The sequence below is a fragment of the Solanum stenotomum genome, chromosome 10, assembly GCF_019186545.1.
Source record: "Solanum stenotomum isolate F172 chromosome 10, ASM1918654v1, whole genome shotgun sequence".
Taxonomy (NCBI): domain Eukaryota; kingdom Viridiplantae; phylum Streptophyta; class Magnoliopsida; order Solanales; family Solanaceae; genus Solanum; species Solanum stenotomum.
Genome location: NC_064291.1, coordinates 17,584,422 through 17,598,396, shown reverse-complemented (window position 1 = coordinate 17,598,396; position 13,975 = coordinate 17,584,422).

Here is a 13,975-nt window from a genome sequence, read left to right as displayed (position 1 = left end):
CCTGTGGAACCCTGTTTGCACCTCCCGAAATGCATCCTACCATAAGTTGCGCAATGCGGCGGTGCTGTCCTAGCCTGGCCTGAGCCTCTCTGCTATTGAGAGCCTGATGCTCGTGAACCCTCACCTAGGCCTGACTATCCCTGACAATCAAATCTACTCTCCTGGAACTGCTGTGATGGAGGTCTAGGTGGCCTACTAGAATATCGAGGTCTGGGACCACCCTGAATATCTCCATATGAACCAGTGGGCCTATCCCTCTTCTGTCTCTCTCTATCGACCCTCTCAGTCATATACTGTAGATGTCGGCGATCCTCTATGCCTTTTGCAACGGCCTGAATTCGTGAGATATCCATATTATCATTTAGTACAGCAGTAGAACAAGCGTCGATATAGTCTGAGTCAAGCCTTCCTACAAATCTACGCACCCTGTCATGCATCGTATCAACAAATGCTGGTGCATATCTAGCCAATGAATCAAATCGCAACCCGTACTCTCGGACACTCATGCTGCCCTGTCGGAGGTTCAGAAACTGGTCCACCCGGCCATCCCTAATCTCTCGAGGCAAATAGTGATCTATGAAAGCTTCTGTAAAGCTATCTCAAGTGGGTAAAGATATATCCTCTCCCCTAGATTTCTCCCAACTTTCATACCACAATATTGCAACATCACGCAATCGAAATGCTGCTAACTCAACTGACTCAGTCGTTGAGGCATGTATGACTCTGAAGATCCTATGAAGCTGATCAACAAAGTGTTGAGGGTCTTCTCTGCGATCTGTCCCAGTAAACTGTGGAGGATTCAAGGCAAGAAATGCACGAACTCTTAAACTTTCGGGCCCTTCAGAAGGTCCGGCAACATCTGGCACAACTGGCTGGCGCTGTGCGGCTACTAACTGTGCTAGCATATATACTGCACTCTTGAAATCATGATCAGATGGAATAGGAGGAACTAGAGGTGATACTTCTGGTGGAGTCGGGGGTCCTGTAGCCCTTGGAGGCTCCTGAAGCGGTGGAGAAGCAATAGGGGGCTGAGAAGACGTCTCCCCCTGGGTCTCACAATGGGCTGCCTCCACCTGTGGTACCTTGCTAGTACCCTCGCCTGCAGTTGTATCTAGTTCCTGGCTAGTTGTGATCTGACTGGTGTCATCCATCTCTATCTGCATACAAACATCAATTATAATCCAGAAACCTCAACCCTTAAGACACCGCTCTATAGCACGAGGTGAGCAAAAGAAGGATAGTCATTCTAACATGCCCGGCAGCTTCTTGCTTATCGAATGTGGTGCAAAACACATTTATAAACAAGACTCTACAAGACATGGCTTGTAGACTCCCTAGGATACGACGTTGCTTTGATACCAAGTTTTGTTACGCCCCAAACTCGAGAGGCGTAACTAGCTCCTAATGCCAAAACTCAGGCCCGAGCCGACCCTGCTGAACCATTTTCTACTAGCGCATGGCAGCAACACACAATCAAGAAATCAAACAAGTATATCTCGGCTTAAAACTAAGCCATCGGCCGGCAAGGCCCCTGTCAACCAATCTATAAAAGAAACAGCTACTCCGAGGAGATCATATAAATAAATAGTCAACTAGCACAGAAGTCCTAATTGGGCCATCGAGGCCACCATGATATCTATACCAAAACTAAAAGCAAGTATATATCAATAAAATACATCAAACAACTCACAAGCTTCCGCAAACCAACAACATAGGCCAGGATGGCCATAACATAGCTATAAACCCCACACACTAGTTTGCAAGCCTCTAAGAGTAGTAAAGATTGGTGGGACAGGGCCCCAGCCTACCCATAAAGATATATACGACAAAATGTAACAAACCTCCCAACTCTGGCAGCTCCGGAGGAAAGGGGCTAGCCAACTGGATAAAAGTCAATCCTGCTGCTAAGGAGGTCTACTCAGTCGTCTGTCAGGACCTGGATGCATGAATGCAGCACCCCCAAGGCCATGGGGCGTCAGTACAAAATAATGTACAGAGTATGAAAGACAATAGACTATGATGAGGTATCCTGATATACTAGAATAATCTAATAAATAAATCAAGGCTAAGAAAAGTGTACTGACCTGCTCCTAAATCTAAACTTATCAAAAATAATAAAATAACAACCTAACCAAGCACCTATAAGCTCGGCAGGTACAAACAGCACACAAGACCACCTACTCAGGCCCCCATAAGCCCGGAAGGTGCCAATCAGCCTATATACCCCTATCAGTAGTCCCCTAGCCGTGTAGGCAGTCACATAGCCCTCTTAGGCATTAATATATCCCCTTAGGTAGCACATAGCTCCTTTAGGCATCAAAGTAGCTTATAGACAACTCATAGCCCTTTTAGGCAACAACATGGCCCTGTAGGAAGAACATAGCCTTCTTAGGCGTCAATATAGCCCTGTAGGTAACTCATAGCCCTATTAGACATCCATATAGCCCTGTAGGCAGAACATAGCCCTTCTAGGCATAGATCACATTCCTGCAGCTAACCACAATAGCCCCAACGGCAATAATAACAATCCAACCGCTAAAAGCGAGCAATTTAGTTATAAGCAACCTATACAAATAGCCTCTTAAGTTGTGTCCAACATAGGGACGCTACTAACTGAATAAGAATCCCGACAAGGGAGGATTATATCAACTCGAGCAGCCAACAATATATCAAGGATAATAACCCAAATACATTGCTTCTAAACTTTAAGGAAACATGTTGTAAGTACGGAATAGCCTTAACATACCTTTCCAATGAACGCTCGAAAGACCGTAGTTCCTTCACGAAAGTTTTTCCTTATGTCCTAAGTTTCGCAAACACTATATATACACAGCTGGTACACACCTATAAACAGTTTATAATTAATCTTATATCGGCAGATTTGCCATATTACCCCAACTTGTCAAAATGTCTGTAAAAATTCGTAAAAACAATCATAAAAGAGTCCCGAGATGATTACCTTAGTTAACCAAGTTAAAACCTTGAACAAACACCAATAGTTACAAATTTATATCTTCAAAAACCAACTCCAAACGCAGCAAATAGAAGGGAAAAATGATCGCCACGTGTAGGGATTACGTTTCTAGGAACGGGGGCAATGTTTAATGGTAGAAATCGTCAAAACTAACCTTCATCATGCTAGGACTCCATAGGAACCCTCTCTTAAGCTTTTTTTCTAGTTTTGGAACTGAAATGAACTGTTTCCATGGCTAAAAATGTTAAATAGCCGACATACCATATTTCTTTACCCGACCCGGATTCTGCCCTGGCAATCCCTAGTAAAACCCTCATAACTTTTTACTCGAATGTCCGTTTGATAAAAGGTTTTGTGCATTGCAAACTAGACTTGTAGGCCTTCAATTTAATGGGTAATAGGACTTCTAACTCTTTATATATTGGGAGAAAACAGCCAATACATTTGACCCAAATTTCAAAGAAATCTTTAAAAAGGAACTTACGATAACTTTCGCCAACTTTTATTTTGCCACTTACTTAACTTCAAAACTTGAGACAAAACCCTTGACCACTTAAAATATGACATACCACATCCTTTTTAATTTATTACTCACCCTCTTTGTCTTTCCACGAAGGTACGAGTTAATTTAGACGTTTTGGAAGAGTAGGGGTGTTACATGTACGCCATGTTACATCTAGGGGATACCTTGGGTCGTGATCGTGACAGATTCACTAATGAATATGTTTAGTTTTTCCCCCAGAGAAAGTGGGTGATATTAGGGTGATATGTCAAGGCCTGAAAAGGAGAAAATCATAGGAAAGAAAAGATTCCTTGAATCTACCCTCCACGGTGAGTCTCCTCATGTAGATGCCAAAAGACACAAGCAAACGAGAAAAGCCTCCAGGAAAGCTGTAAGAGAAAAAGAGGCACAACAGTAGCAGCGTGATTCATTGAGGTTTGGCACCTCTGGTAGTCATATTCTAGTGACCATGTCTGGTGAGACGCCAACTGATCTTGCCATTCCCACCAAGAGCGGCATCCTAAAGAAAGATCCTACTCAAGAGAGGGCACTAGTTGATTCAGGTGCCAACACCAATCTGACTACTAAAGCCTAGAGAGTCAAAGGTATGACCCCTTCTCAAATCCCTTTATTTGTACTTTGAGGGCAAAGCATATTTTGGTTGAAAGGGGGGTGGATGGGAAACCTGCTAGTAGTAGTTATAGTGTGTGGGTTGGCTAATGAGGTTTTTCTATTACAAGTACTAGGAAATTGTTGAAATATTTGGAGCAGGGAGGATGTTTTTTTGTGAAGCATGTTGAAAAAAATTCTGATTTGATAGTTGGTTGTCTAGGCTCTTCGTGCGACATTTCATGTTCCTACATGTTGATCATTGCCAACTAGAACATGAATTTGTTGACAGAATGCTAAAGAGTGTAAGCATGTGCCAAGACTGTGTATGTGTTTGTTTGACGTCTTACTTTGTATCTATAAGCTAGAACATGCCCAAATAGTCTTGCCAAAATTGTTAGATAGCTGGATAGAACCTTTGGACCCTTTTTGAGTCCACATTAGCAAAAAAACACCTACCAAATGAAATGATGGAACCTTTGGACCCTTTTTGAGTCTTAAAAATTAAAATATTTTGTTAGTCACCCCTATTGTAATGTTGTATCCTTGGTTCTCTGAAGGGACGATGCAACAACTAAGGACAAAAGCCTAAGTTAGAGTGGGTATGAGCTAAATGAAAAATAAATAGCTTACCATTATAGTATCCTTGGTTTCTCCGAATGCAAAAAACTACAAAATAGAACAAAATGGCTCAAGTAAATGTTGGATATAAACAAAAGAGAAAAGAAAAAGAAAGAAAATGAAAGAGAAAAAAAAAGAGCAAAAAGAAAGAAGAAGAAGAAGATATAGAAAAACAAAATAAAAAGAAAAGTAGAAAAGGAAGTGATGTGGGTGTCGGGATGCAAGAAAGAAAGAAAGGTCGGAAATGCCTAAGCAAGAGTTGTGTGCTTACAACTAATTTTGGGGGACCAAGGTAATCTAGTCAATCATATGCCTATATATTTCATTCCCTAACCCGATCAAACATTACAAGTCAATAGAGTTCTATAGTGATCCTATTCCGGTTGTTTGATAGTTAAGGTGTAGAAAATAAGGGAAAGCCTATGGTCTGTGAGCATATTTGTCAGTCTCAAATCTTATTTGAAATCATTTGTGAGGGGCTCCTTTGAGTCGAGGGCACTTTTTTTGCATCTCCTAGTGGTTTAAGTTGACTGAAAGATTGTTACTTGCACAAGCATGATCGACTGTGTGTAGTGGAATGTCGTCCATAGATCCATGCATGTTAGCTAGATTATTGTGGGTGTAAATTTTTGTGGAAATACCAGGTGACTATCTTTGATAATTCTCTTATGTACTTGAGCATTTTTTATTGTTCTTTTTCATTGCTTGACAACAAGTAATGGTTCTAAGTTGAGGGTGTAGGCCCCAACTACCTCCTGCAACCATTCAACACAGCGTGACTCTATAAATTTGAAAAATGAAACAACTTACTACATTTTACAATTAAATCTTGGGTTTCCTCCCAAGTAGCACGCAATTTAACATCTCGGTGCGACATAGGTTGCTTGATTACTTAGACTTCATCAAGATGGAGTTCCTCAACTATTTATACCTCTTCCAAAACCCCATGTTCAACTTTACTCACTGTCCATTTGCTTTGAACCACTCACATTTTGTATTTTCAAGTTCCATAACTCCATACGAAAATATATGTGTCACTTTAAATGTTCCCAACGACTTGGACCTCAACTTGCCTGGAAATAGCCTGACCCTTGAGTTGAACAGTAGTACCAAGTCCCCAAGACTGAAATTCCTTTTCTCAATATGTTTGTCATGGTACAAATTTATCCTCTCTTTTTATAGAGCAGACCTCTCATAGGCTCTCTGTCGAAACTCGTCCATCTTATTTTTCTTCTCCAACCTCATATTAGTCGTTTCACTCCAACTCATGCTTAGTTTCATTAGCGCCCACAACACCTTATGTTCTAGTTCCACAGGAAAATTACATGCCTTTCCAATAGTAATTGGTAAGCTTACATACCAATGGGTGTCTTGAAAGCTACCTAGTATGCCCATAGTACATCATCTAACTTTTTCCTAGTCAGTTCTATTGGCATTTAAAATCTTCGCCAATATGGACTTAATTTCTCGATTTGACACATTAACCTGCCTACTCGACTGCGAATGATATTGGGTTGCCACTTTATGTTGTTTCACGCCGTATTTATCATGTAGTGTGTGGAACACTTGTTGCAGAAATGTGAATGTACATCAGTAATAATCGCCCTAGGTGTGCCAATCCTTGAGAAATTAATCTTCTTTAAGAACCCAACAACACTCTTACTATCATTATCTACCAATGTGAATGCTTCTACTCATTTGGAGACGTAATCTATAGCCACTAAGATGTACTTCTGTCCATAAGAACTCATAAACAGCCCCATAAAGTTGATGCCCCATGCATCAAATAACTCCACTTCAAATATAAGAGTCATAGGAAACTCATGACTTCTATATATGGCTCCTTGCCTTTGAAACGTATTACAACCTTTGACCTGATCGCATCTTGATGAATTGTGGGCCAATAATAGTCACTCTGGAACACCTTGTGAGTAGTGCAAGCTTCCTCATGGTACCCAAAAATTGGGGAAGAGTGACATGCCTCAATAATACTCAACATCTCAGCTTCAAGTACACACTGCCTGATTAAATTGTCAGCACAAACCCTATACAAGTAGAGCTTATCCCAAAAGAATTTTCCCACATCATGCATGAACTTCTTCATTTGTTGAAAAGTCAAATCCTCAAGCATCAAATCACTAACAACATAACTGGAAAAGTTAGAAAACCAAGGAATAAGATCAAAAGTGGTTGCTAATACCTACTCATATAGGAATTAGTCATCAATATCAAGCACAACCTCCTCTTTCTTTTCTTCTACTAATCGAGACAAGTGATCTGCAACTTGGTTTTCACAACACCTTCGATCTTTAACCTCAAAGTCAAATTCATGTAACAACAGTACCCATCTAATCAGCCTCGCTTTTGTGTCTTTCTTCGCCATTAGATATCTTAATGTCGCATGGTAAGTGTGCGCTATCACTTTTGTACTCAAAAGGTACGCTCTAAATTTCTCAAAGGCATACACAACTGCCAGCAACTCTTATTCTGTGACGGCATAATTCTTTTGAACAACATTTAATGCCTTACATGAATAATATATAGGGTGAAAGATCCTATTACACTTGTAGCCCAACACAACTCCCAAAGCAACACCACCAGCATCACACATTACCTCAAATGGTTCAGACTAATGTGGGGGAAAAATAACTGAAGTTGAAATTAGCTTCTCATTTAGGCATTCAAACGCTTTCATACAGACCACATCAAATGTAAACTTTATCTCCTTCTCGAATAACTTGCACAATAGGTGTGCCATCTTAGAGGAGCCCTTAATAAACCTCTGATATAACCATGCATGCCCCAAGAAGCTACGAATTGCATTGATAGAAATAGGTAGGGGAAGCTTCTCAATGACCTCAATCTTTTCCCTATCAACCTCAAAACCTTTCTTAGAGACCTTTTGGTGTAACACTATGCCTTATTTGACCATGAAATGACACTTTTCCCCATTAAGAACTAGGTTTGCCTCTTTGAATTTATGTAGTGCCCTGCTAATATTTAACATATAATCATCAAAAGTATCACCTACTAATGAGAAGTCATTCATAAATACCTCTAAGGTGTCTTCAACCATGTTCGAGAAAATGGACAAGATACATCACTCGAAAGTGGAAAGAGAATTACACAATCCAAATCGCATGCATTTGAACACAGAGGTACCATATGCACCTATAAAAGTGGTTTTCTCCTGATCTTTAGGAGCAATAAAAATCTACTTGTAACCAGAGAACCTATCCAAGAAACAATACCAGCCTCTCCCTGCTAATCTGTCTAACATTTGGTCCATCACAGGCATTAGGAAATGGTCTTCCAAGGTCCATTTGTTAAACATTCGGTAGTCCATGCAAAATTGCCAACTTGTGACTGGCCTTTGTGGGATCAACTCATTTTTAGCATTTTCTACTGGTGTCATTTCACCTTTGTTAGGTAAACATTGCACTGGCCTGACCCAATGACTATCAGAAATGAGATATACCACACTTGCATCAAACCTTTGATAATCTCCTTCTTTACAACCTCTTGCATAAGCTGGTTCAATCTCATTTGGTGCTCTATACTCGAGCTATAGTCCTCCTCCAACTGGATTTTGTGAGTGCAAATACCAAGAGGTAAGACAATGAAATCAGCAATGGTCCACCAACTGCCTTTTTGAATCTCTTTAGTACTTTCAAAAGTCCTTTCACTTGATCACCATTCAATTTTTTAGCCACAATAATTGGCAAAGTGTTATTTTCACCTATAAATGGCCAAGCAGTTCTTTCAACTCAAGCACAGGTGCTTCTCAATTGACAGATTTGCTAGAGGAGTCGACATGTTTTTCAGATCAGGTGTAAATTTTTAGGAGTGTACGAATGTGATCACATGCCTTGCAAAGACTTAGCAGTCTCCACATAATCTAATTTGAAAACCTCATAAATTTTGTAATTACCGTGCCTAGCATTTCCACTGTGAACCTTTCCTGTATGGATGTTTTACTGATCCCATCATCGGTTATATCAGTTGTAGACATAACACTTATATCTTTTGGTTGCTTCATAGATATGCACACCTTGGATTCCATCTCCTCATTGTTTATCATGAATTTCAACTAGCCACTTTCCACATCAACCAATGCTCTACCTATAGACAAAATGGCCTTCTCAAAATTATGGGAACTTCAAAATCAATATCATAATCTAAGATCACAAGATCAAAAGGAAAAATAAAACTCTCCACTTTCACTAAAAAATCATAGAGAATATCCACGAGCCTTCACACCGACTTATCAGCCATCATTAGGCTCATTGTCATAGGTTTAGGAGTTCCCAAGCCTAATTTCTTTTATATTTCTAGTAGCATGAGGTTAATGTTGACCCCTAGATCACACAAATCTTTGGCAAATTCAAATACACCAATTGTGCAAGGTATGGTAAACACACCCGGATCTTCTTTCTTTTGTACCATAGACCTTGTAGAAATAGCACTATAATGGTGCAAATTATCTACATGTTAGAAACATGCGGCTCTCTTATTTGTCACCAAATCCTTCATGACCTTGGCATAATCTGGCATCTGCTCCAAAGCATCGACCAATAGGATAGTTACTGAAAACTGACAAAGTATATAGATGAACTTCAAGAGCTTACCATCTTCGACTTTCTTGTTAAGCCTTTGTGTAAATTGAGGTGGTTGTCTGGGGATTTGTTGTAAAGGATTGTGATACCTCTACCGTAGGCTCCTTAATTTTCCTTCACCCTTCAACCTCTCCTGTCCTAATGTCTACTTCTTGAGATACTTCAAGCTCTACTAATCCTTCTTCATCTTTATCATTTTATGCATGGTTGTTATTATTTTCTTCAACACTTCTTTTCTGCTAAATACCCACAGGTACCGATTCAGACAATGATTTACCACTCCTAGTAGTGATAGTCTTGGAGTGCCAATGCTTCTTTAGGCTTTGTATCATATCACTGGGTAATCTCCCATTCTTTCTCTGGTTCAATGAAACTCAGAGTTGGCCCAGTTGTTGTTCTAATTGTTTATATGGAAGTTGAGTGAGAATCCACTAGCTGAATCCTATTGGAAAAATGATTCTTCAACTTTTCCATCCTTGAGTCTATATATTCAACCCGCTACAATACATTTGCCAACACATATTCCATCTTGGAGCTACTATACCCATTACTTGTTCTGTCTATGTTTCCCCGAGGTACATACACACCACTACGGTAATTTTTTATCCATCTTTATTTTTCCAACTTCCTTGGTCCCTATTTCAAGAGTTCCTACCTTGATTTCCTGAATTATAGTCTTGGTTACCCAAGTTATAATTCTAGAAACACGTTGCTTGTTGAGATATTTAGCTTCTTCAATGTAGTCAAACTCCTGGTCTTCATACCTACCTAAAACCCCTACTGCATTCACCTTTTCTGGACCAAATGCTAGTAGATGTTTAGTGAGCAAATCCTACTAAGTTTTCGTATGGGACATGTCTTGGTCATACTCCTCTTTTCTGTTTCGATGCTCTACCAATAGCTCAAATGTGAACCTGAGATCCCCAATCAATGATCTTTGTGTGCCTACTCTATTATTCTTCGAAACCTCATCAAGAATAGTTGAGGCCTCCGAAAAAGGCTTGTTCATTAAATATCCTCCATAAATTGCATCGATGAAAATCTTGGTTGTAAATTTCAACGATCCATAGAATACCTGCCTCAAATGTCTATCTATTGGGTAGTGATTAGGCACATCTTAAGTTTCTGGATAAACCTCAATTGTGTGTCATGTAGTTCTTCACCTAGTAATTACTTTTGAACACCTATCTCATCCTTTAACTATAATTCTTTTCGTTCTACGGAAAATCTATCGAAGAAGGGTTCTCTCAATTCCACCTAGTTGATGATTGAAACATTAGGTAGTTCATTTAGCCAATTTTTTGCCTCTCCAGCCAGGGACAACGGAAATAAACTCAACCGCATAGTTTTTTGGTTAACTCCTTGAACTTCTGCTAAATTACAAGGTCCTGCAAAGCTTATTAGATGTTGTTAGCGTCCTCACTAGCTATTCCTCTAAAAAACCCTTTCAAGTTCCATAATTTAATCATCATACTGGTGATGGTAAATTTCACTCTTAGAGGCAGTGGTGGAAGCACTATAACTATAGTTGATTTAGCCTCATCCATATATGAATCATCATCATCAACAGCAAAATGCACCTATTGTTAATCTCTTCTCCTTGGAGCTAACACATGTTTTTGACGAACCAACTCTTGTTCTTAATCATCCTCACCACTACCATGTATGGGTTGTTTGCATTATTGTTGGTACCCCATGCTTAGTCCTCAACATCCTCTCTCAATCTCTATCTCTATGTCTCAAGTTCTTAAGCATTAACCATTCTTTTAATATATCATGAAAACTCAAGATCCTAAGGAAGTAAAGGTACTCCCTTACTTTTGGTGTTTGGCATGCACTACCTAAGTCACCCGTAGAAGACACATACAAGAAACTAGAAGTAAAATTAGCAAATACCCTTACAAACTAAAAAAAATGGTTAGTAGAACATTTCTAAACCAAAATCTCCAAAAGTGACGCTAAATTTTGATACATCCAAACTTACACTTCAATTAAAAAGTATAAATGGATGAAGTCAATTATAGAACTGAACAAGATATGAGGTCGATTTCATAGGGAAACCCCAAATTCAAAATAGGGCATTATGGCGAACTTCAGGAAAATGGTAGATGGAACCACGAGGGCCACCCACAGTCCGTGGATTAGACCACAGACCGTAGGTGTGGTCCATGGATGGCCTAACCACCCATAGCCCAGAACCACGGCCTTACCAACTGACCGTTGGTCAGACCATAGTTTGTGGTTGGGGTCCGTGGTTCAAGGCCCCAGTTTCCAAGTTTCGACCACTATTGATGGCCATAGTGGGGTCTCGTGGGTCACTATTGGCACTTAAGTTTCAGGGGTAGTTGGGTCTTTTCCTAATTAATTAACTCATATACTACGTTGTTTAACCCTTCACTAAGACCCCTATATAAGCATTTTAACCCCCAAATTCAACCCATTCAAGTAATTCTTCCAAATTTAAGAAATAAGATCAATTGTCCTCTCCAAAATATTTCTCTCTCTAGAAACTTGAAGAAGAAGGAGGGTTCAATCTAGGGTTTCAAGGAAAGTCTCCATTGTCACCATTGATAATAAGTATTTGTCTTTGAGGTATGATAGTTTTCATCCATGGATTCCTTCCATTCATGGAGTTCTCAAATTCCTCATTTATAAAGTTAAAATTACCCAATTGAGTTAGGGTTTTCTTGAATTCTCATGGGTTCTCTTGATTATTGATTTAGATGATTGAGTTATGATCTCTTATGCATGAATTGATGAAATAATATGATTGTATGATGATTTCCTCATGAACCTATGTAATCCCCATGTTTTCAAGTTATGAATCATATGATGTGGGATTTTGACTATAAAGGAAGAGTTTTATGAAATAAAGCATGTATTGCTAGCTTTACATGAATTTATGATGAAATTCATATCTAACCTATGTTTTGTAAGTGTTGATGGTTGCAAGTGGGTTTTGAGACTTGAAAGGTAAATTATGGACTTATTCATTTTCTTATGAAATCTATGCTTATGTTTTAAGAATTCTTTGAGAGTAAAGTGTCAATGATGATGTTGTTGTTGTTGTTGTGTTGTTGAAAGGATTGTTCCCATATACACATAATAGCATGATGTGAAAGGTTTTCTTACATAGTAAAGTATTCTAAGGTTGAAAGGTTTTCTCACCTAATTGAATCAAAGATTAAAAGCTATCCTAATGAACCTAGCTTGGATTGGTTATTGAAAGATACCTTTCCATAGATTATGGCTTAGCTTGGATTGGCAATATGACATGCATTTCCATGGATAATTAGAACATGAAAAAATGACTATTTCGTGACATTTATGTTTAGCACCAAGAGTATATTGAGATGGAAGTTCTCCTATTAGTGGAGGTCGAGTTTCTAGAAGCAATCTCCTTATCCCTTACCTATGTGCCCCCATAGGATGATTATCTAGATAGACACTAGCTAGTGGATGCACTTAAGCTAGAAGTTATGGTCCTTACCTTGGCAAGTAGGATAACCTTTTTTGGTGTGGGAGACACCGGGAATCATGTTATAGCTCACATGGTCTCTATGTCGGTTAAAGCTAATTCCCCAAATTAATAATGAATGTAACCATGTTTTATGACTTAACCAAAACATGGATGCACTTAACCATGTTTTGTGACTTATGTTTTTCAAAACTTTAGTTCATTATTAATGTGGGGAATCAGCCTTAACGACATGGAGATCATGTGAGCTTTAAAATGATCCCCGACGTCTCCCATATCGAAAGGTGTCACGACCCAGGGGTACACCCTAGACGTAACATGGCATACAAAACCCTGAGAGGCCTCATACAAGCCACTTAGATTTCATAACATAAGATAATAGAAAATGGTGTGGAAATAAAAACATTTTTCAATATAATCAAAGTTTCATAAAACGAAGAGGAAGTCTTCAACATTGTCTCAAACCATCTAATACTTGAATTGTCTGGGGACACAGCCCATATAAAAGTTCTAAACATAAAATAAAGACATAAAAGAGAAAGGTGATCAAATCCTCAATGCTATAAGGACTCACCAAATCTTCACTCCTTGCTCTACCATGAACCTAGCCACGGGGATGGAAGTCAATGTCGCCGGACTTTTCATTTGATAAGAATGTAGGCAAGAGTATGTGTTAGTACAAAGATGTACTAAATATGATGGCTAGCATAAATCATCAACATGTAAGCATAACATAGGCATTAGTCAACATAAGGCATATGCTATAAGCATAAGAGACATCAACATAAGGCATAAGCTATAAGCATATTCAATGCATATAAATCATCATATCATAAGAGGAACACTTCTCAAGTAACCTCAGCTTATTCTTACTCCAGACTTGGGTCATCACTTCTAGTCATACATGTCAAGGAAAGCAACTCAATTAACAATCCAAGCTATGCTATCATCAAATAGAATATACTTACAATACTTCCTTAAAGTAATCTTGTTTCATCATAATTATGCTACTTTGATTAGGGAGTTGTCCCTCTTTAGTCACTAGTCCATGACATATCATCACTCATGAATGGTTACAATTTACCAATTCAAGGCTATCAAGGAAAAGCATCCCATTATGCTAGACCAAGTTTTCATGGAAAGCACCTTACTCATGCAAGTCCAAGCTACTCAAG